Source organism: Lagopus leucura, unplaced genomic scaffold (genome assembly GCF_019238085.1).
Source record: "Lagopus leucura isolate 7727_CA_CO unplaced genomic scaffold, USGS_WTPT01 Super-Scaffold_100027, whole genome shotgun sequence".
NCBI classification, from domain to species: domain Eukaryota; kingdom Metazoa; phylum Chordata; class Aves; order Galliformes; family Phasianidae; genus Lagopus; species Lagopus leucura.
The window spans coordinates 1,376,974-1,398,633 of record NW_024962278.1 but is presented as its reverse complement, the minus strand read 5'-3'; the positions used below and the strand labels follow the sequence as shown (position 1 = coordinate 1,398,633).

The window sequence follows — 21,660 nt, the reverse complement described above, 5'->3', positions numbered from 1 at the left end:
TTCATTACAGCAGTGGAAGATAACACCCAGCAGTAGGGTGCTGCTCCTGTAGGCCAGAGTGTCAGTGGGTAGCACACTGCAGTAACTGTGAGCGTGGTCCGTGGTGTGTTCCATAACATCTCAATTCTGACAGGGTCCTTCAGTATTTAGGTGAGTGAATAAAACTGCTCAAGATAAAAGCATTGTATTTCACAAGTAAAATTTCACTCTGGGGTGCTTTAACAGATGTATGTTTTGGTTTCTTACAGCACTGGGAGTTTGCTCCAAATAGCGTTTGTTATTTGGTAACTCTGTGGCAAAGAATGGTGGCATCTGTACCTTTTGTGAAAACAGCAGAACCCTGCCTCTTAGATACCTGTGCACCTGAGACAACAAAAGCTTATATTACTTCCAGACTGGAGTGTGTTCCTGCAGTAGTAAGGTAAATTTGTAATTGCAACTGTTGGAACTGTAACACAGAATGTTTAATTTTCAGTTGTATCAGTGTGTTACATTTCGGTTATGTTTAAAACTCTAATTCTGATGACCAGGGCAATATCTTATTTGATTGACACCATCTACTCTGATTATTAAATCCAGGTCAATATCAAATGTTGGTTCTAGCTCTTATTCCTCTTGCAGTCTCTTCTGTTCTTAAAAAAGCCTTTTTTTCCTTCTATGCACATTGCTCTGAAAATAATGCCTCCTGTTTATTTCCATGGAAACTACAACAGAGAGCTGAAGAGCACATTAGCATTATTTGATAGAGAAAATTCTCAGTTAGTAAACGCTGTTTTCGAGCCTAGTACCCACCGTTTGCTCTGCATTTTTGCCAGCAGTGAACAAGAGCTGCATGGTGTCCTTTTAAAGATCTGCACCAGTGGAGGTCTTCCACTGTTTCACAGCTGCTATGATGATGGTGTTGCTAGGAAAATGTTGCCTAAACAGTCCATCTTTCATGAGTTCTAACAGATGCAAGTCAGAAGGCACCAAGTCTGGACTGTACAGTGGTTGTGGCAGGACTTAGAAGCCACAGTTGGCAATGGGCTGCATGTTCTTCAAACTGGTATGGGGCTTGGCGTTATCATGTTGCAGGAGAAAGGTCATGATCTTCTGCATGAGTCTGGAAGTTTGAGACTTCCTCTTAGTCTGTGTCACACTGCACCAGTCAGAACTGATGGTTTGCCCGGTTTCCAGCAAGTTCAGACAGATCACCCATTTCCTGTCCCAAAGACTGAGCACATCTCTTTACCTCCTGAGGGCGCATTTTGAACTTTTTCTTGAATGGGAAATTCGTGTCTCATCACCCATTGGGCTGTGGTTTTGGTACCAACTGGTAGTGACACGACATCTCCTCACTGGTAATGATGTGTGATTCAGGAAACTGTCACTTTCAGCCTCAGACTGGTTCAGTAGTTTATGACAAATTTACAGGTGGTCTTCTTTCTGTTCCTGTGGAGGTGTTTGTGGGACCCGCCTGGTGCAAACATGGCAATATTCCAATGTTGCCAACATTGCTTCCAGTGCATTGAAGCTGATGTTCAGCTCCCTACGCAGCTCCTTGGTTGCATTTGGACAGTTTGTGAGGATGAGCTGGTTTACATGCTCTTCATTTTGTGATGTGAACACATCACAATGATGGCTTAGCTTTGACATCGCTGTGACCACTGCTTGAACACACCTCCTCGCTGTGCTATATCCACTGTTTGGTCTCTGAAAATGTTTACCAAGCATTGCTGAATGTCAGTGGCGCCATTTTTTCCATGTGGAGGAACTCAGTCCCACACCTTTGCTTCATATGAACTTCCATACAGTTGTGACAGACTGGTCTTCTGCTGCTGCCATCTGTCACAGGCCAAGAAAATAATGCAGAATATCGGTGGGAAGGTTTATCCGTTTCTGTCATCCCACTACCATCCACTTTTGACATTGTGAGCTAGTGTAATAAAACATGAGGCATTACTTTTGGAGCAGCCGTTCTAAGTTAGATATTACCTTTTCAGCAGTGACCTATTTATATATGCTGCTTGATTAGTCACTTTGTAGTGCCGTGGGTTTCAGAGTGATGGGGGAAAGCAGCAAACTCCATGCATTAGAAAGCCTAAGACAGCACAGTGCAAGCTGGAGTGCCAAGATTGAAATGGGCTGGCTAACAATTTCTGAGCTCAAATCTTTTTTTTTTTTTTTTTTAAATAGTTTAAGTGTGCCTTATAGTCCACACTGTAATACAGTGAATAAAAAAAAACACATTCAGATTACTGAAAGAATTTAGTTTTTTGAGGGCTTTCACGGATACCTGTTAATGAGATACTGCAGGACTGCGGAATAAACCACATCTGCTTTTCTTTCTCAGTTTTCTTTTGCTGAGATATATTTGGTCTGCTTGTGTGAGGAAAGACATTCAGCTTCACCGTTGTTATCCTTTTGTCTCAACTTAGCCAAAATCTCATGCATGCATCTCTTCTCATCTCATTTTTTAGTGGCTAAGCTGCTGTTGGTATTACCTGTGTGAGGTACGTTAAAGGTTCCTGATGACTCAAAGTTGTATGCCTCCAGCACTCCAAACCTAGAAACAGGAAGAAGCAGCAGCTTGGTGTATATGCAGTTAGTTTTCTTATGCCATGTCTCAGGCAGATTAAACTTCCTTGACATTTTAAGTCATATTTTCTGTTCTGATTTTCTGCACTCTGTGTCGTTCTTAAGACAGTCCTGACATTGCTGTGAGCATGTAACCTCCTGCTGCTCTAACTGATGTATCTTTATGACGTTGTCGTACTTTCTTTTGTGATGAAGATCCTGTTATGGCATTTCAATAGACAGCTATATCAACTGTAGTCTTTGATAGTAAGTGTCTAGACAGTTCTTGAGAAACACGGGATGATCTGTCAAGAATTCTGTTTGCTCCAAGAACGTTAATTGGTATCTTTGTCAGTAGGTCTTGCTTTCTGCAGTGATCATTTTCCTTACAAGCCAGTATGGGTGATAATATCACCCTTCATTAAGGAGGTTATACATTCAGAGAAGGATGCCCAGCTGTTTTATATCTTTCAAAATTGAGGTGTTAGCACTGGGCACATTAATATGTCCACATGCAGAGGAAGCCAGTCTGCATGAGCCATTTGGGCTCTAAGCCAAAGAGACGAAACCTCCATCCATACTATGAGTAAACCTTTCAATACCAAGGAGATGTATTCTACCTGGAAAGAAGTAATTTCCTTCTACAGTGCTCCACGGTCAGTGTGCTCACGGATTTGATAGCCTTTCTACCTAAAGTAGAGCCCAAGCACCGAGATTTCAGCTTTCTTTGCTGTTTCTTTTGGGTTTTAAAGTTCAGTGTAGACTTTTATTTTCACAGCCTGCTTGTCTGATTGACTCCTGAGCTCTGTATTCACCTTGCAGTCATGCTTGCATTCCTTTACAAAAAATATGATGCTTTATCTGTACCCAGTGAAACATTTCTGAAGACTCTACAGATTGTTCATTGCCTGTGCAGCAGCAGATTAACCTGCTGATGAGTAAACTTTTCCTACTGTGATTTGTGTAATAAGTACAGTTATACTTCACAGGAAGAGATATTGCTCTTTTTGTTAGAGGTATTTCTTGTAGAAGAACCCATAATAAGCATTTATAAAGCAACTGCATGGAATTTTACTGAAACTTCTTGGCTTTGATATCATGGTCTTGTACTTAATTTGATGGATGTGCAAAATTCCCTTCCGCTACATATTCCATTCTTTTCCACAGTTATCCTGTGAGAAATATGCTGCCTGTATATTCAGGCATAGGCACAGAGGACCTCAGATTTTCAGGATTTATTTTTGCGTTCATACTGCCAATCTCATCTCCTATCTGCCTTGTAGTTCTTTGCATTTTAAGCTGTACATTAAGAGGATAGCACAAATAGAATATTGTTCTGATGGGTAGAGAGGGGTATGTGTGTATTTAAAATGAGGGCTTACATCTGTCTGTTGTGTACACCAGGTGCTATGGCTTTCATATACAGCTCAGCATTTCAGTGACAGTTGGGCAAGATCCGGATGGGAAAGCGAAGAAGGAGCTTTCAGGCAATGTGATTAAGTGGTTACTTTTTATTTCTATTCTAGAGATGGCCTGGAAGATTCACTGGATGATACAGCTACAGTTTTCCAACAAGTGGAGCAACTATGCGGTTAGCAGGTGTGGATGTGAAAAGATCTCTACACTTCTTGGACAGTTGTTTGACCAAAATGCCCAAAACTACCGAAAACTCTTGCACTCCTCTAGTAGGAATCCATTAGAAGTCACAGTCCAGGAAGGTCAGTATTTAATGTTTAGATTGTTTTATGTGCAGTATAAATATCCTTGCATATGAAAGATTTATGATTTTACAATGATCTTATGGCAGATGCCTCTCCATCTTTTCTGGAACTAGAAATTCATGTTCCAAGTGACCTTGCACCACATTTTTGCTGGTTGTCTTTATGTTGAATAGATAGATGGACAGTTGATACCTTTAATATCTTGTTACGTCTTTAAAGTATAGACATGAGAGCTCTAAAAACTCCTTAAATTTCTGAACATCAACCTATCAGTGCCCCAGGTGCCCTAATAGGAGCCAGCTGCTATTTGAGCATTTTCTGGAATTGAAGATCTTAACTTTTTTCCTCTTGCATTTATCCATCTGTAAAAACTAAATTTACTTTTAAAACTTTAGCTTACATTAAACAATTCTGTTAAGGTGAATTACCAGACTTCTAAGAAACCCAAGTGAATTGTTACTGCGTAAGTTGTAAAAGTAAGTAGTGCTTTTGATGTATTTTTGGGTACCTATTTCAGGGCTCTGTATCTCACCTAACTGATCTTTACAACCACTGGCTCTTTCTTAATAAATTATCTTACATGTGTTGCATCTTTACACGGATAAATGGTGTTGTTTTGACAAGGTGAGACAGCTTACTTGTTATACAGCTGTTTCTTTGCATGCTTTTAAATATTTATGATATATTTTGCTGTTCTTCCATGGGCAATTCAAATTCCTTCTATGTAGGAGCTATTTTTTCATGGATGCATATAAAACCTTTCACTTACCTGATTTTATTTATTCCACTTTCTCCTATGCACCCAGCAACTTCTATGTGGGAGAACTTCCACTGACTGACCTGATTTCATTGACTAGCTGCAGTCTGAGTTTACACTGCATTACCCAATAAGGGGGACCAGAGGGATGGAATGAGTTGGAATCCTTCAGTGTTGGTGCTCTGGGGACTGTGCCTCTGTGCATTAGGAAATACTTGATGCAGTTTAAATTTTGTGTTTCTTTTGTGTAAACAGAACACTTGTGCTCACGGAGAACAATAGCTGCTCCATCCCTTAGACATATGTAGTTAAATTTAGATGTTTAATGGCTTTTAATGGTGCAAAATAAGTTAATACCATATTAAGATCCCATTTTATTATACTGTCTTGCTCTCAGTATCAATAGTGATTTGGTCATGGTTTACTAAAACAATAATCCCCAAGAAATGGGTCATTAGCAGTTGTTAATGATTACTCGTGATCTGTGGTAATGACTCATTTCTTTGGGATTATTGCTGTTATAAACCATAATTACAGATTATTACTGCAATAATTATTTTCTAAAAGAAAAGATGTTGTCTGCCTAGGTAGCTACAAAAGCAAATGCATTTTAAGTACTGAGGGTCTAAAAGAGGGAAAGAAGTTAAAACCTTTTAATTGTTGTTGAGAGAAGAGGGCATCTCATCGTGTAACTAAACACAAGCTGCTCCCATTTGCAAGAGGATGTGGGTTTTTATTTTGAAAAAGATTATTGGGCAAAGTGATTGTTATGGTGTTTGAAGAGGCTTCATAGTTTGTGATACTATCTTCAAAGTGCTATTCTTTAGTAGCTGTTAATGCTGATTTAATTTGAGCTCTAGTTGTTCTCTCAGATGCTTCGGCTGCTCAGTATTTAGTTAGTGATGGTGTTAATCTCTCCATGTCTTAGATTAACAGCTGTTTGTACTGCAATCTGTGATGTGTGTTTGATGCAGTTTCGCTTGGAAATGTTGTATTTTATGTTGGTTGTGGGTCCGTGGTGTCAACTGCCCTTACAGATAATAATTATTTGGAAATGGAACAGCAAAAATGCAAGAAGATGGTTACAAGTTTTCATCACATCTCATCTTAAAAGTTGACACTTTTCTGTTTTCAGTTCCAGATCTTGTTGTGTATGTATTTCTGTGGTAATTTAAAAAAAAAAAGAACTGAGATTTAAGATAAGCCCAAACTTGTCTTGAAATGGTCTGCATTATTCCATATTCAGCATTATCTTTTAGTGTATATTTGATCCCCCCCATCTTTGTTATGTCATGAGGTTTTCTTGTGCCTGCGGCACTTAGATGTATGGAATGCACTGTACCACAGGTCTGACTGAAGCACAATTACTATGTTGAATTGTCATGTGATAAACCATGTTCAGGTCGTAAGGATACTGGAACATCTCAGAGCTGTTAATGGTTCCTCACTGAAAGAGCTTGGGAAGCAGAGCATTCATTGCTTTCTCATTTCTGGATTTTCCAAAATACAACCATGCTTAATGTGAGGAAATTGGGTAATATTTGATGTTGTGTGAATGGAGAGTAGTTTATCAGAGAACGTGAAACAGACTTGTACAAAACCTCAGAGATTTTGACAGGTACTGTTCTTATAGCAGTCCCCGCTTGTACATAGAAACATTCAAGGTAGAACGTTGGTTTAAAGCTGTGATGTGACCTCATCTGTTTATCTGTAATTTTTTGCTTATGTTAAACTTCAAAATGTGTTCTGAAGACTTCAGACTTTATTCAGTGTGCTGTATTCACTCTTGTAAGTTATGCTGTCATCGCTTGGTAAAATCCTAGTGATGACGGTAAGAGATCTGGCTTATGTAAATCTCACACTTAGTGAGAACCCTTATTTCTAACTTGATGTAACCTGCATGGAAACTGTTCCAATTTATTTGTCTTAGCTGTGTTGTTGTTTTTAATTTTGTTGGAATTCATTACAAAGTACCTTTTGCCAGATGAAGATGGAGTCTAAAAGTAGCTTTAGTGTTCTGTTGCCTCTGTGCATTTCAGTTGAGGAAGGAGTCTGTAGATGTCCCAAAATATGTACAAATTTGTATGTTAGTTTGCCATTTGGTTCTTAGCTTTGACACTGCTCTGCTGAGAGAGGATGCTGTTAGGTACTGGATTCACAGCTTAAAAAGCTGAAGCAGGAATCTGCTTGGCTTCTGTAGGTAGAGGTAGGTCAAAGATCATAGAAGTATGACACCCTAACTTGCCAGAGAGGCTAAAATAATCCAGACTTTGCAGTGTGGTAGTGAGCGTCCAGCAGAACAGAGGCCGAAATAATTCTTGGTTTGATGTTTGTAAACTTGGATTCCATACTTAGAAAGCTGGATTTCAGTATTTAGCATCTTTATGGTCTGTGCTAAATACATAAGCTGAAGGATCTGCAGGATCAGAAAGGATGATGGGGTAGTATGAAGCAGAGACTTCGGGAAGTATTTAGTGGTTTAGAAGTTCTTTTCATTAAGAATATGCTTGACTTAGGAAAATAAAATTTTTCTTTTGTACAAATGATTTTTCACATTCAAAATAAGACTTTAGATGTCAGTTGGACGTTACAAGTAATTATTTTAAATAGAGCAAAGAAAGGAAGCAGACGAGAAAGTCTCAACTGTTTCATAATGCTGTTAAGTAGATACAGCTGTGCCACAGTTGTATTCTGTGAAATAATTTGTAGCTGTGAAGATACTAGATTAATTATATGTCTTATCTTGAGCATGATGAATTTGTTTTTTGAGTTTGTATGTGATTTGTATTTTAAGTTGGTTCTGTGCTGTTTTGTATATAAATGCATCCAGTTTAGTGAGCTGTTGTAGTTTATCTGTCAGTTCTCCTCAGAATGTTGGTTGAGTTCTCTGGGTAGGTTTTAAGTCTGAGAAGATGAGAAACTTAACCATTCTCTTGAGAGCATTCTATGGTCTATGATACCTTAAGAAAGCTCTGATGCCTTATGGAAGTGTATTGTACTACCATAATGGCTTGTCATCACTAACTGTTCTTTTCTTTTTAATGTTAGGACATCTGGCACGGCCTGTCTACTTTGTGGATACTTTCGTGGGGGGAAGATTGATGTACACTAGCTCTGTTAAACATGATGCTCTGGATGGAGAATTACCCTGTCAGTAAGTATTGCTTGATTTCATTTCTGTTTTTATAATGTTTTAGTATCGACTAGTATTCACATCGATTAGTATTTGAACTCGACTGTCTCAATCCATTGTTTGGATGGTGGGTGTTCCAGAATTGTGTGTTTCTGTGCACTGCAGCCATTGCAGTGACCGTGGTCTTTCCTCTGTCACCATCTTGAGTAGTGAAGGGGTCAGTAAGGCTGCTATCATGTCAAAGTTCTGCTGAAGAGGAATGGAAGAAGCCTAAAGGCAAACATGTCTCTTGCCATACTCAGTGTTGAGATATGATTGGATAGCTACTGGATATTTTTGTTGTTATATTCCTATAGGAATATTAATTTTATTGATTGTGAGCTGTGGTTACTATTTTCTGTGCTGTTTCCTTCCTACTAATTGAGAGTCTTGCAAGCAAAGGAGTGTAGAGGAGCTGCTAGTCAACCACTGAAAGCTTGGGTGACTTTTAGACTAGAACTAGGAATAAAGAGGCAGCTTTAGATTTAAAATGTGTGTGCTGTAGTCCCTATCATGCAAACTTTGAGGTTAAGGAGTATGCTAGGGAGTATTGCAAATTACATACATACTTTGTGGCAGGTAGAAAGGATGTGACACACGCTTGATCCTTGTTTACACCCATTGTTACCTATGTTACACCAGGAGCATATGAGAAAGGGCATGCATCGTTGAGCCTGATATTTACACCAGCTAACACACAAAAAAGGGCATGCAGTCTATAATGGGATAAAAAGCTTTGCATTTTTTCCTGTTTCTTGCATTCCTCATCTGCCCTGGGGCTGTGCGGTGTTAGCAGTCTCCTGCTATGTTTTTATTAATAATACAATGTTTTCATATATAGACTTACAAATGAAGTGGCCTGCTGACTTCTGATCTAGTTACTCGGTGTTTCAGTATTGGGAAAGAGTGAGAATAACTTTTTGAATTGTTATGGAACTAAGATTTCAAGGAACTGATCATAGAAGAACATGAAAGTGTAATAAAGTAATATGAAAAAAAATACTCTTAGCTGATTAAAGCTGTAGTTAATTCTTTGAAATCAGTCCTGGTAAAGAGATGTGCACAATGTGAGAATTTGGATCAGAAAATACTGTATGGATGTTTTAGGAGGCCGCGCATCATATATACATATAAAAATTTATTTCTGAGTACAATAGCTTCAATCTTCAGGGACCCTGAGACAACTCTTACCTTGCACTTTCAATTTGCTTTTATTACAGTGAGGAATTAATGATCCAAGAACAGAAAGTATTTTACAAACTTGCCACAGCATAGCATACACATCTGAGAAAAATTTCAAGTGACAAAGTAATTAGAAAAGCATTATGTTGATGTTTTATGTTTAATAGTGGTCAATTAGCATAATTGGCATCTAAGCAGAACAAAATCCTAGAAGATACTTAGGCAAACAAAAAATGGCTGATGGGTTCCTAAAGAGATTAGCTATGGTAATATCATTTAACTTGAAAGTCCATCCTGAAAACATCTCCTTTTTTTGTTACCAAAGGCTGTTTCAACAGGTGCCTTTGGATGCCCAGGTACCACAGGCTGGTAATGAAAAAGTAGAACTGGCAATTTTGTGGTTCTTGGATCGGTTTCACAAACGTGTGTGGGGGAGCAGCCTCAGCACACCTCAGAGGTAACGTGTGCTCTGAAGAGTGACGTGAAAATGGAGCAGGCCTGTGGAGAAATGGACCTGACAGCACACCTGGAGCCACGTAAGCTGTGAGCTTAGCGGTGGTTGGTTGGATAGGTGTGTAATTTACTGGTGTGGTGTCATCGTGCTCTTAAGTTTAAGCATGCGAGGAGTGAATATTTTAACAGCTATGTTCATTAAACAATTCTAGGTTACTTTGCATTTCAATTTTTTATTTCAAACATTTAGCTGGGTTCTGCTATATTGTGTTATATTTCACAGCTGGGTATGCAAGATTTATTCTTTTAATAGTTCTTTTCTTTTGACAGTTACTCATTTACGTGGTTTCCACTGTATTTCTCTCATTACTTAGCTTTTCTGCATTTTAAGTACGAAAGAGGGAAAAGTAAGATGCATTTTTGAAGAAGCAGCAGTTAATTCACCTTAACTGTAGGGGACAGTCATAATATAGATGTTATAAAGAGAATGTCAGTAAGATGAGATCAATTGATCTTGGGAAAGACTGAGAGTTCTGTTGGGAGCCCCAAGCGAATCTTTAGCAAGAGTTGTGACAGTGACTGAGATCTGATTTTACTGCTGTAGTGCTGTATCCTTTTTTGTGATTGGCACCAATCTCAAGAATTCCTTTATCCCTTTGGGTTTGAACTGTACTTCAGCTTCATGGAATACTTCCTTACTTAGAATGAAAAATTGTGTTACGCTATACTGAATTGCCTTCTCATGAAAATGATGTGTTCCTTTCGATTGTCAAAGCTGGTTTGTTATTTTTAAATATGGCACGATTCTCTGGTGCTAAGTGAAGGTACATAGCACATTTTTACTGGTATTTCCACTAGCAGAACTCCTACCGATGGCAATTCAGAGGCAAAGTGGCTGTATTTGCTGTTAATCTGATCTAATTCCCGGATTATTTTGTCTCTTTGTCCAGTTTTCATCAGGTTTGAGAATTTTGATTGTATGGTTTTCTATTCTGACTGACTGGGCTCTCACTGTGTGGAGAAGTCCAGTCGGTACAGTGTGCTGTAACACTGTTGGGATGCTGACTGCCTAAGCTCCATGTCCTTCATTAGGGAAGGCTGGGAGCATTTCAGTGTGGGTAAAGCAGTGCACACCTGGAACTCCCTTCTCAGGAGATAAAATGCAAAATTTATATGTTTGCAAACCACCCTTGAGTTCAGTGCCTCTGAATTTATCTGACTCAGCAATGCGTTTTGAATAACCGTAAGACTAGCTCTGTGATTGCACTGTGTGGAAGGTTAAATGGTTTGTTATCGAGTGAAGTGCTGCCTGATGTTTCCATTTGATTTATTGAAGAGCAATTAGATCAGAAAGAATTAGCTTTTACCCAAAGGGCTCAGTGTAAAACTGTAGGTTGAATTCAAGAGAAGATGGTGGTGGTGGTGATGGTAGTATTTTTTTTCTCCTCTCAGTGAGTGGGCATGAATCAAACTGTTGCTATATCATATTCCACGTTCTGCTTATGGTTGTGACCTGTGTGTTGTCAGTGACCAGCCCAGGAAAGTGGAAGGTTTGCCAGGGTGCCAAACCCTTCAAAGGCTGTTTCTAAATTCTAGACCGAGTCTAGCAAGTCTAGTTCGTTACAAATGCATTTTCAAGACGTCCTTTTCTAATGGTTTGCTTACAGTATGTACCAGCAGAATTTAGTTTGCAGTCAAGTTACACTAATTACATTTCCTTTTTTCTTTTCTTGTTTTTGTTTTGCTCTCATAGGCTGAATATAGCAGCCTCCCATTTGCATTGATAGAATTCTGTGCTCCGTATCCCATTCCTTTAGCTGATCTTACAGTGAGAACTGTGTAAATCTTCTGAGCTCCTAGCTGTGGTTTTTTTCATTTTCAATTCTTAATAAAGTCATTGTATATATTTTGCAGTTAAGAGAAACCAGAAGGCAGCACTTGTATGATGATTCTTCTGTTCTATCCTGCTGTAGCAGCAAGTGTAGCAGCAGATGGCATTCTACCCTCACAGTTGTAAATCCCATGGTGCAGTGTGCTGCTGGCAGGTATTTACAAATACACAATAAAAAGGCTTGCGCTTGGTAGCAGAAATATCAGGCATATATCAAGTGACTAACTTAATACATATTTCGATAAATATTCAACACGGTTTGAATGGATTTATTTACAGAATGTGTAATGGAAATTTTGCACGCTTCAGCCATGTTGAAGTAATCTCCAGGAGTATTTCACCATTTAATCATACACTTGCATGCAGAAAATGGTTACAGAAGGCAGAGTAGTTGAACAAAATTGTGGAGCACATTGTGTAAGTAGATTAATTTTATTCATTAATTGACTCATTTTTGCATCCGTGCATACTATAAAAACAAGCCCATGATAGATGAACTTTGGGCTCAGTAAATAAGTGCATTCTTAGTAAACAGTCCATCCAGGCTGACTGTCTAAGGAAAAATAGGAAACTCTTGGAAATCTCTTCCTTGATACTGTGATATACTTGAATTACCTTTGTGTTTCCAATACAAAAACAATACATCAAAATGCTATCTTCTGAATTTAATAGAGCATGTGAATGAGTAAATATTATATTCCTGCTAAATACTACACTGGGCTCTTTGGCACTGTGTAGCTCTATCAAGTTTCATCTGTTCTGTTTTCTTCTGAGCTGTTGTAGGTGGAAATATTCGTATCAGCACTCTCTGTGTGTTTCTCAGCAAGGAGCACGTGGCACGTGCAATACCTGTGGGGCTTGATGCAACTGAGTATCAGGAATATCTTTGAGCATGAGAAAGTGGCAGAGAAGGCTGCCTGCAAATCCCAGAGGTGAGGAGGCAGTGGGAGGGGTTTGTAACCTTCCCCAGCATGTTTCAAACCACTGCCATGTTGGCAGCTGACAGCATGGGACGTCATGGGGGGCTCTGTGTCTTACTGACAGTGTGAATTGTCAAGAGGAGATCAAACTTTAACTTGCTGGAAACATTTTGTTAATAAATATTTCATAAGAGGTTAAGTAGCTAAGTTAGCTAATAGCTAAGTCACCTCATAACATTTCTGAACTGGAGAAAAGGTTAATATATATATGTGTATCGAAGTAAAGTTCTTATTGTTAGTTCCTTTGCACATTCAGGTTTGGTGTGAATGGTGAAATAAATGGCACTTAGCTGGTTAAAAAAACAAAAGTGATTGACAATAGAAATATTATTTAGTAGATTATGAGAGTGGTTCTATAGAAGAGAAAGAAATTGCGTTTAAAATGTTCTGGCGTTGCATGGGCAGTGGAATTAGGGTACAGAACTGTACATTATGTCACTTCACTGTTTTGTCACTCTAGCAGAGTAAGAATTGTATCTTCCACAATTGTGTACTTGCCATTTGTGCTTTGTACAGCATGTGGCGCTATTAGTCTAGATTTGTCCCTTCAGTTTCCTGTTGCCGTTCTTCAAACAAGAGGTCAAAGCTGGAAGGTATTCACGTGTCAGGTGAGGGGAGCGTGGTGAAAATGACGTCGGTAACGGCAAGTATTTGAGGCTGAGCTGCGCTCTTCGGCAGAGCCTGACTGAAGGTTATTGCTGGAGCTCTGTTCTCAGCTTCTGTAGGCAGAGCCTTTTTTAGACCCATAATCAGAACAGTTATGCTCAGAAGGTTGTGTTTTCTATATGAAAATCAGTTGTTGGTATTGCTTTAAGTAGCTCAAAACTTTACCCAAAGGCACTTTGATTGTTAACTCCTTTACTCCACCACAAGGCAATTCATGGTTTTGTGTTCTGCTCTTTCTAAGCCAGCAGTAGCCCTAGTGTGGTTCGAGTATTGTGCAGCTGTTTTTGGTATGTTCTAGGTGGCAGTAGTTTGAGAGATACCTCCTGAAGTGCAGTAGGGTGTTCTGCTAAGCCATGCTTTTCCTTTGCTCTGGCTTTAAATAAAAGTGGGAGAGACACAAAGGACAAAATAGGAGTTATAATCCAGGTAATTTTGTTTCTGGGTAACAGCCTCATGTAAAAATGAAGAGAGAGAGCTGGCGTCTTTGTCAAGTGCAATATATGGCATCTAATTTCTTTGTTACACTGGGGCAAGTGAGAGTGAACAGTAACATAAAAGTTTTACACGTACAAGTTGAAGCATGACAGTAAAGTAGGGTGTGGAGGATGCAAATGGCACATCTTACTGTATCCTGCACCTTTTATTATTTATGTGGTGAATATGAAGATGTTACTTTATTAACGTTTAGGATTGCATCTGTTTGTGTTTTTAAAGCTTTTAAATTACGGGCTTGACATGTGAGGTAGATCTGCATTATGATTAAAAAAAATATCTGGAGGGTCTAAAATTTAGACTACAACGTGTTAAGAGGGGAGGAAAAATATCATTTCCTTGCTCTGTTATTTGCAGTAGCTGAAAGCAAAAAACACATGTAACCAAGTATCATCTAAGCACAGAACAGGGGTTTGTCTTCTAATGCATAACTTGGGTACTTGTGTTCTGTTGACTTACGTTAGTTTGATATTTCTTGGGTGTATGTATATTTGATTACACTGCCTGCAGACACAGAAGCATGACCTAGCAAAAAAAGGAAGAAAAAATGCAAGCCACAGCAAACAGAACAAAAAACCAAGCCCACAGCTGTGAGGATCTGACTGCTTTCACTCTGTGCAGGTAGAGACTCAGATCTGTGGGAATCCCTCTGACATCAGCGAGGATCTTTGTGAGCGAAGGTGTTGATTGATTGTGGTGCATCTCATAAAACATCCTGTGTCCTGGTGTCCTCGTGATTAATCATATCTTAACACTTATGAATGATCATTATTTTCTGAGCTGTAAAATATATATGCTGCTTTATTTCATTACAGTGAGGTGAAGATCACAATGCTGACAGGTGGTGGAAATTAGCAGGCAGTTTTGAAATTGTTCTGTGTGCTAGAAATTAGATCTCATTTTAATTCAGCTTTTCCAAACTAGTAAATGAGGTTAATGCCATACATATTCAGCTGATATGGATGAAGAAATTGATATAAAGTAGATCAACATAGCTACAGGGCTACTTTAATTTATAGGTAAAGAGGCAGTGATAAATGGAAGTAATGTAGTAGTGGTCACTAAACTCCTCAGCCATCAGGGATTCAATAGCGTTAGCTGCTCATTAAAGGCTTGGTCGGGGTACATCAAAAAGGAATTTAAGAAGAAATAGCCAACTAACCCTTAATTATCAAAACATAGAAAATACTAATTATGCCTTAATTAGCTTTTCTTTTAATGTACTGAAATTGTTACTTTTTGTGTAGCACAAATGGATAGTTATATCAACAATAAATAGGTTGTTTTAATAACTTTCTTTTACCTCTGGGAAAACCACACTCCAATTTTTAATATGCAATAATGCTTCTCTCTAGCCTGTAGGAGATGAAAATTATTAAGTAGCTTTATTTTTTGAAGATTTTACAGCAGCTTTGGGAAGAATTATTTCACCGTGCATCAATTATTTTTAATTGAACTGAATATTTTTCAGATTGCATGAAATGCCTCTCATTTAAGTTTAACATTTAGAGTTTGTTAAGGAAGCATTGTAGTGAGAATTGGGTACAACTTATTTCCGTGGCATATTTTGGGAAGAATAAAGAATGGCTGTTTCAGAAGAAAAACAGCGTCACGAATGTTTTTCACTTCACTGGGCCAAACCTCATTTTGTTGTTCCACAGCTACCCTGCTGTGCTGTGAGGCAGCAGGAGCCTCCTTCTCTGAGTTGGGTTCAGTCTCCTTGCAGGTCCTACAGGAAGGCAGGCACTGGCTGCCATGCAGCTTGGATCCGTCTGGTACTGGTGACAAACTTCAGCAACTCTCGCAAGATCCTTTTCTTTTTGAGGCAGAATGCATGTGCAGAAAGGAGTGACCCGACCAGGACTGAGCAGGTTTTATCAAAGACAGCAAGTGTGGTTACAGTATGTATAGGCACTGCATAGGGCTGGTCATAAATGCCTCCAAATTCAGGTAATTTTCACTCTCTTTGGGAATTGAATTGAACATAATTACTAGCGCATGAATCGAATAAAGTAGACGGCAGTCAAACTCAGGTGCTGGTTGGTGATCAGATTAGAAATCTCCTGATTTCTAATCTGTAGAACTGAGGCAAACATCCCATCCGAGAAATCTCATTGCTGATTCCTTTGTAAACCTTTTCTCCTAAACAGTTTCAACTGCAAAATTGAGCAAGTATTGGGCTTACATGCAGAACTTGAAGTTATAAATACCACTGCATATTTCAGAATGCTTTAAATGTTGATACGCACTAGTTCTGTGGGGTCAACATGCTGTTGAAGATAAGACTGAAATAGACTAATACAGTTGCTTTATTCAGCAAATAAGTCCTTGGTGATTTCAGTAATGCTTTTAAAGAAGAAAAAAAGAAAAATCTTGCTTCCAAAGCTTTAAAGAGCAAAAATTAGATGAGAACATCTAATATTTCTTGAATTAAACTTCTGTCTTACAGCATGGAGACAACCACAAAACTAATCAAATCTGTACTTCAGAGTTAAATTTAGGATCGTTCTGTGGGATTGTAGTTGCTGGTTGGGCTTACAGGAGCTCAGCGTTCACTGTTGGTCCATTTCTTGGCCAAAAGGATTGGTAGTTTGTTCATTTATTAATCATTAGAAAAAAAAGTTCATAGGAGTATCGCTTCGGTCCTGTCATCTTGGAGGATCTGACATTTATTGACTGATTTATTTTGTAGAAAATTGGAAAGCAGCAAAAATTTATTAAAAAAATTTTTACTTAGATTGGTCTCCTTTTAGTTCCTGTCCTCTCTTCAGCAGAAAGAACTTCCAACAAATCCTCCTGGACTACTATTTCAGTTCATTCAATTGCCCCAGAATGGGACAAGCTAAGTTCATTGGGTCATTGTTTTTAGAAATGTGTGGTTATTTTGGATCAAAGGTCTTGCTCCATGTCAAAAATAATTGGATTAAGTATACGTATTTAAAAGCTCCTGTGTATTTGCTGTTGAGTTACCTATGCATGTATCCTACTAACTTGTTAGGTTTGGGCCCATTGCTCACGACAGCTGCAACCTGAATGAACCTTTGTAGAGCTGTTCAATGTCATTTGCAGTTAAACATTGGTTCTGAAGTGCTGTGCTTTTTCATTTTATAATTTTACAGCACAAATCAGGCAATCTTAAAAATAAATAATTAGCATAGTTCAGTTCTGCGCGTGGCTGTAACTGAGCTTTATTTTGTAGCTGCTAATAAAGGCACATTATCATGTTCAGGCATTGCAATTATCATTGAAATGTGTATGTCCATTAACTGCAACATTAGGCTGAGGATATAATTACTGTCTAGAGCCAATATCTTTGTGAAGTTACATCTATGATGCTATTAAGCTATAAGCAGTATTTGTAAACTAATATGTAAATGATCCAGAATTGATACTTTCACTTGCAGGCTTAAAAACTAATCCTGCTTCCACCACAAATTATTGACTTCTTAAGTGTTTGGCAAATACATTACTGGGTTATTTGCATGTGATTGAAATGTCTGATTTGAGAGAGGCTACTATTTTTTAAATAGTGAGGGCCCTGCACAAATTAAATGGGTAGCAAGAGAAAGGGGAATTGTAACAGCGACATGCTGCTGAAACAGTGCTATTGTATGTCAGGAAGGGGTATGTGTGGTGCTGCTGCTTGTATTCTGTCAGTTTTTCATTTGTTTGTTTGCTCATAGCAAAGTTACACGTTCCATTTCAGGCCATTTAGCAGTTTTATGGGGAAGAAGAAATCCAAACCTGTTGCATGCTAAGAAAAGAATAAGGAAAAGCCTTTACCAGTAATGGTACACGAGTATCTCAAAGAGAATGGGTTTATGTCTATTTGAGTATGTTTGCAGACAGAAGAATCTGAAGTCAGGCAGGTTAGTTAGGGATTGTCATGACTTAGTTTTCTGCTCTGTCTCCTTGGGATCTCTTCCTTTGGTTGATGAGCACCAGTTTGCTTACCTTGTCTCAGAAGAGGAAATCTAGCAATGCAGGCAGAGGGATGCATGTTAAATAGAATCCATCACAGCTCTTTTTACCTTACTTTGAGTGCAAATAAGTTTAAAATATTTCTAGCATAGAGGAGCTATTACACTGTTTAGTGACTGTCATCTGATATCGTCTAATGTGAGGGCTGCTCCAAAAGAAATGCCTCTCGTTTCATTATGTTGGCCTACAGCATTAGAAGTGGACGTTGTTGTGATGGGGTTTAGGCTGAACCTTCTCACTTGTATCCCATTGCTTTGTGTTGCTGTGCGACAGATGGCAGCAGAGGGGCAGTCTGCAATGGCTCTGCCATGGAGGTACGTATGGAGCAAAGGGGTGGGCTGGTAAAATGCACAGCTACTGGTGGTGACTGCGTTGCAAGAGTTGTAGCTGAGGATTTGCTCTATCAAATAGTGTTCTTTGTGTCTGCTGTGTTTCTATGGGAATAAATGGGAGACATTACTTTTGGAGTGACCTATGTATAATGTTCTTTCCTGACATAGAAAAAGAGTTTCAAATTTTGCACTCGTTCATAAAGTTTTTGGCCTACCTCTGTTTTGTCTTTGATGACAGGGCTGGTTGTAATGACAATAGCTATTTTTTTCTCTCCACATCCCTAACTGATGGACTTTCTCTGATAGTTATCATTTGACTTCAAGCAGACTGAGTAACTCCTGCCTAATGGACCTTTTCACTTTAATGGACCTTCTCACCTCTGTGTATCCCATTGCAGTGTAGCAAGAAGGAATAGGTAGCAGTTGGGGCATCTCAGCGGAGAAAGAAGTGGCTGTCACTGTCTTACTTCTCCAAAATCTATTGGTTTTGCTACTTTATGTCGGCCTCTAACCCTCGTTATTTCATTATTTAAGTAGCTTAATGAATTAATCTCACAGACCTTGCAGTAAGAAAATTAACTATCCGAGTTCACAGCAGAGTGAACAATTCTTTAATATTAGGCTACTGGAATTTTTATGACTCAAGTTAAACTTAATTATGAAATTGAATATTTGTTTAATTCAGAGGGGAAAAATATGCAAAATAACTTGATCAGTTTATCTAAAGAAAAAAATAAACCTAGGATGCTCGAGTATTCTTCTTGATGCTGTGAATTCCACTTTGTTCTGTTTAGGTGCTGTGTTCATCTTCAGCATTGCTCAACAATGCTGAAAGTTTTGTTTGTTTACTTCCAGCTAATCAGATGTTCAGCATCTCCTTAAGAGCTTAATTTAGTTACCAGTGAATAGTGTATTACTAAAACCATTCGTGAATGTTCCTCTGGATAATGTTGTCATTCTAGGTTTGTATGGCGAGCACGTGTTTGAGTAGCAGTGTTCTTAAAAAATCACTGTTCTAGAGCACTGAGTTCGTTTGAAAGATTTCATTCTGAGGTAATACCTGACCCGCATAACAGTGACATTTCCAATGCATTAATATGAAGGAAACGGGATAATCAATTAGATAAAGAACAGAGTTCCCTTCTTTGTGACCTCAAGGTCAATCGTTTTTGACCTTACAGGGAAGCTCTGCTGACCCAGTGTTAAGTGTTGCACGTGAGCTGCCAGTCTCTCAGGGTATTTTCTGCTTATTTTTTCAAGCCCAAGTTCTAATACAATCCAGAATTGTGGAGTACTTTCTATTGCTCCTTTTATGTTCTCCCCTCACGTCATTACTGATTTTTTCCCTTAAATAGGAATAGGTAGCTTCCATTCCTCTTACAATGGTTTATTCATGTATTCATCTGAAAAGATGAATGCTGATCCTTTAAAAATGCAGGCAGATAAGCACTGTGGAGCAGCGTGTACAGAAAGCTGTCCCTTTTCATCAAGCCCTTGTCCCCCAACTACCTAGTCTAACCAGCAGGAAATCACTTCTGCTCTAGAAGAGAGAAAGTCAATAGAGCTGAATCGCTAAGAACTATTTCCTGCAGAGCAGCAGCAGTCAAATCCAGGATATGGTATAAGAAGACTTTTGGGGTTTAAGAAATAAATGAGGCTTCAGCTGCTTCCTTTCTTTGCAGCTCCTTTGATCTGGAGGCTTTCCAGGTTGATGAAATCATTAGATTTCTGAATCAAGTGTTTTCAGTTGGACTGCCCTTTGCTTTCTGTGCCCTGTGCAGATACAATTGGTCTGATATACTGAGTGCAGCAAAATAAGGAAAACATCCCTGGTCATGGTTTAAAAAACAAAACAAAACAAAACAAAAAACCTTTGCTTAATCAAAGTTCAATCAAAGTGAGTTGGTGAAGGATTTCCTGAGTCAGCTGTGATGCTGTATGTATGTCCTACTTTTGGCCATTATATGAAAATAACTTTACCAAGAAAAATTTGTGTGGCAATCTCTGCAGAAATGGTATTTTTGCTCATTCAAGGAGAGGATTTCCAAGGTGTCCCCTTGTTATCTGTGTGTCAGTTCACAGCATTTTGATTATCTCTAGTGAATTAAGATGTTCCAGGCAAAAGTGGATTTACTGCTATTTGCTACCAAGTACTAAAACCAAACAAACAAAATGAAAACAAATCAACATGAGATAGGAGTTCATAAAAGCATAGAATGGCCAGGGTTGGAAAGGACCACTGTGATCATCTCGTTTCAGCCCCCTGCTGTGTGCAGGGTCACCAGCAGACCAGGCTGCCCAGAGCCACATCCAGCCTGGCCTTGAATGCCTCCAGGGATGGGGCACCCACAGCCTCCCTGGGCAGTATCTGAAACAGAATATCAAGTGCCTTAATTCCTTGATGTTATATCTGATGTTGATATAGGGCGTTTTTGTGTTGTTCCTCCTGTGTTCCATTCCCGTAAATACTTTCAAGGAGTCTTTTGTGTTAGAAGGTCAAAAACCAGCCATGATGAGGCTCATATTCTACACCTGCATTTCTCAGTGCTTTTAGTGGTGTTGCCTCCTGTTGATAGCAGGTCTGCTGTAGTCTCCCCAGCCTCAAGAACTTCCTAGCAGTGTAAGATGAGTGTTTGCTTAATGTTGCTCAGTGCAGCCTTTTAGCCTTTAAGTATTTCCCAAAGTACTGAAGGCATCTTTGTAGCGGTCTGCACAACTATGGTATACAGTCGTAGACTTCTGATAACTTTAGCTTTTGCTTTCAGTTCATTGAGGGGATCTAAGGACACTGAAAAAAAAGAAAGAGCGGTTAATTTGCCATCAGAATGGTAGACAGTATTTAAAGTTGTTTGATCAATGGTTATTAGATAATAAGTAATTCTGTACGAAAGAGTTTCCCTTTTTCTGTTGTGATTTTAAGGTTTACTCTATAATTGAGGAATCTCTGTGATAGGAGCATTCAACTTGTTTTTAGTTTTTGTGACTATTACACACTGCCCCTTTGATCACATGGTGGAAACAGAAGAAATCCCTACAACATACTTGTTCAAGAGAACAGACTTTTTGAGCTAGGGACACAGAAAGCCAGCTGTTCAGAGAGCTTGCCCAAACTGCAGTGAAGGGCAGCATCCAGCAGTGCACTTGTGAGATCTTTCACTGAAGGCAATTGCTTTGGTAAGTTTCCATTCAGTTGCTCTCCTAGCTTTGCTTTCTGCACTAGGCAGGCTTAAGGAGTTCAGAAACGGAGTTTCTTATTTCTGTCATTAAAAGTGATCAAAGGGGTGGGGAAAAGAATAGCAGGCATTACTGTGGTAGATCTGTGATTTATTATTTTTTTTTCGGACTCCTGAATTTTAGGTAGTTATTTTACACCAGTTTTTCTCATCTGTTTTAGAATTGTTCTTTCCTCAGTGCTCAGTGGGAAAGTTGCTGAGTAGAATAGCTTTGTGGGCTTCTCAACGGCCTTAATTGTCATAA

At 38.9% G+C, this 21,660-nt stretch overlaps 1 long non-coding RNA gene across 4 annotated transcripts in view; it reads left to right on the top strand.

The window, feature by feature from the left end:
- LOC122185101 overlaps positions 1 to 21,660 on the top strand; it is a 90,579-nt gene that overhangs the window by 17,793 nt on the left and 51,126 nt on the right. For 3 of the 4 annotated variants that reach the window (XR_006180728.1, XR_006180729.1, XR_006180727.1), the window contains 8 exons: positions 11 to 150; positions 249 to 421; positions 4,083 to 4,274; positions 8,083 to 8,188; positions 9,714 to 9,924; positions 11,756 to 11,886; positions 12,012 to 12,149; positions 12,507 to 12,664. This is a non-coding gene — a long non-coding RNA (uncharacterized LOC122185101). Of the gene's footprint in view, positions 1 to 10; positions 151 to 225; positions 422 to 4,082; positions 4,275 to 8,082; positions 8,189 to 9,713; positions 9,925 to 11,755; positions 11,887 to 12,011; positions 12,150 to 12,506; positions 12,665 to 21,660 lie in introns of all 4 variants that reach the window. The other variant, XR_006180726.1, reaches the window with a different exon arrangement.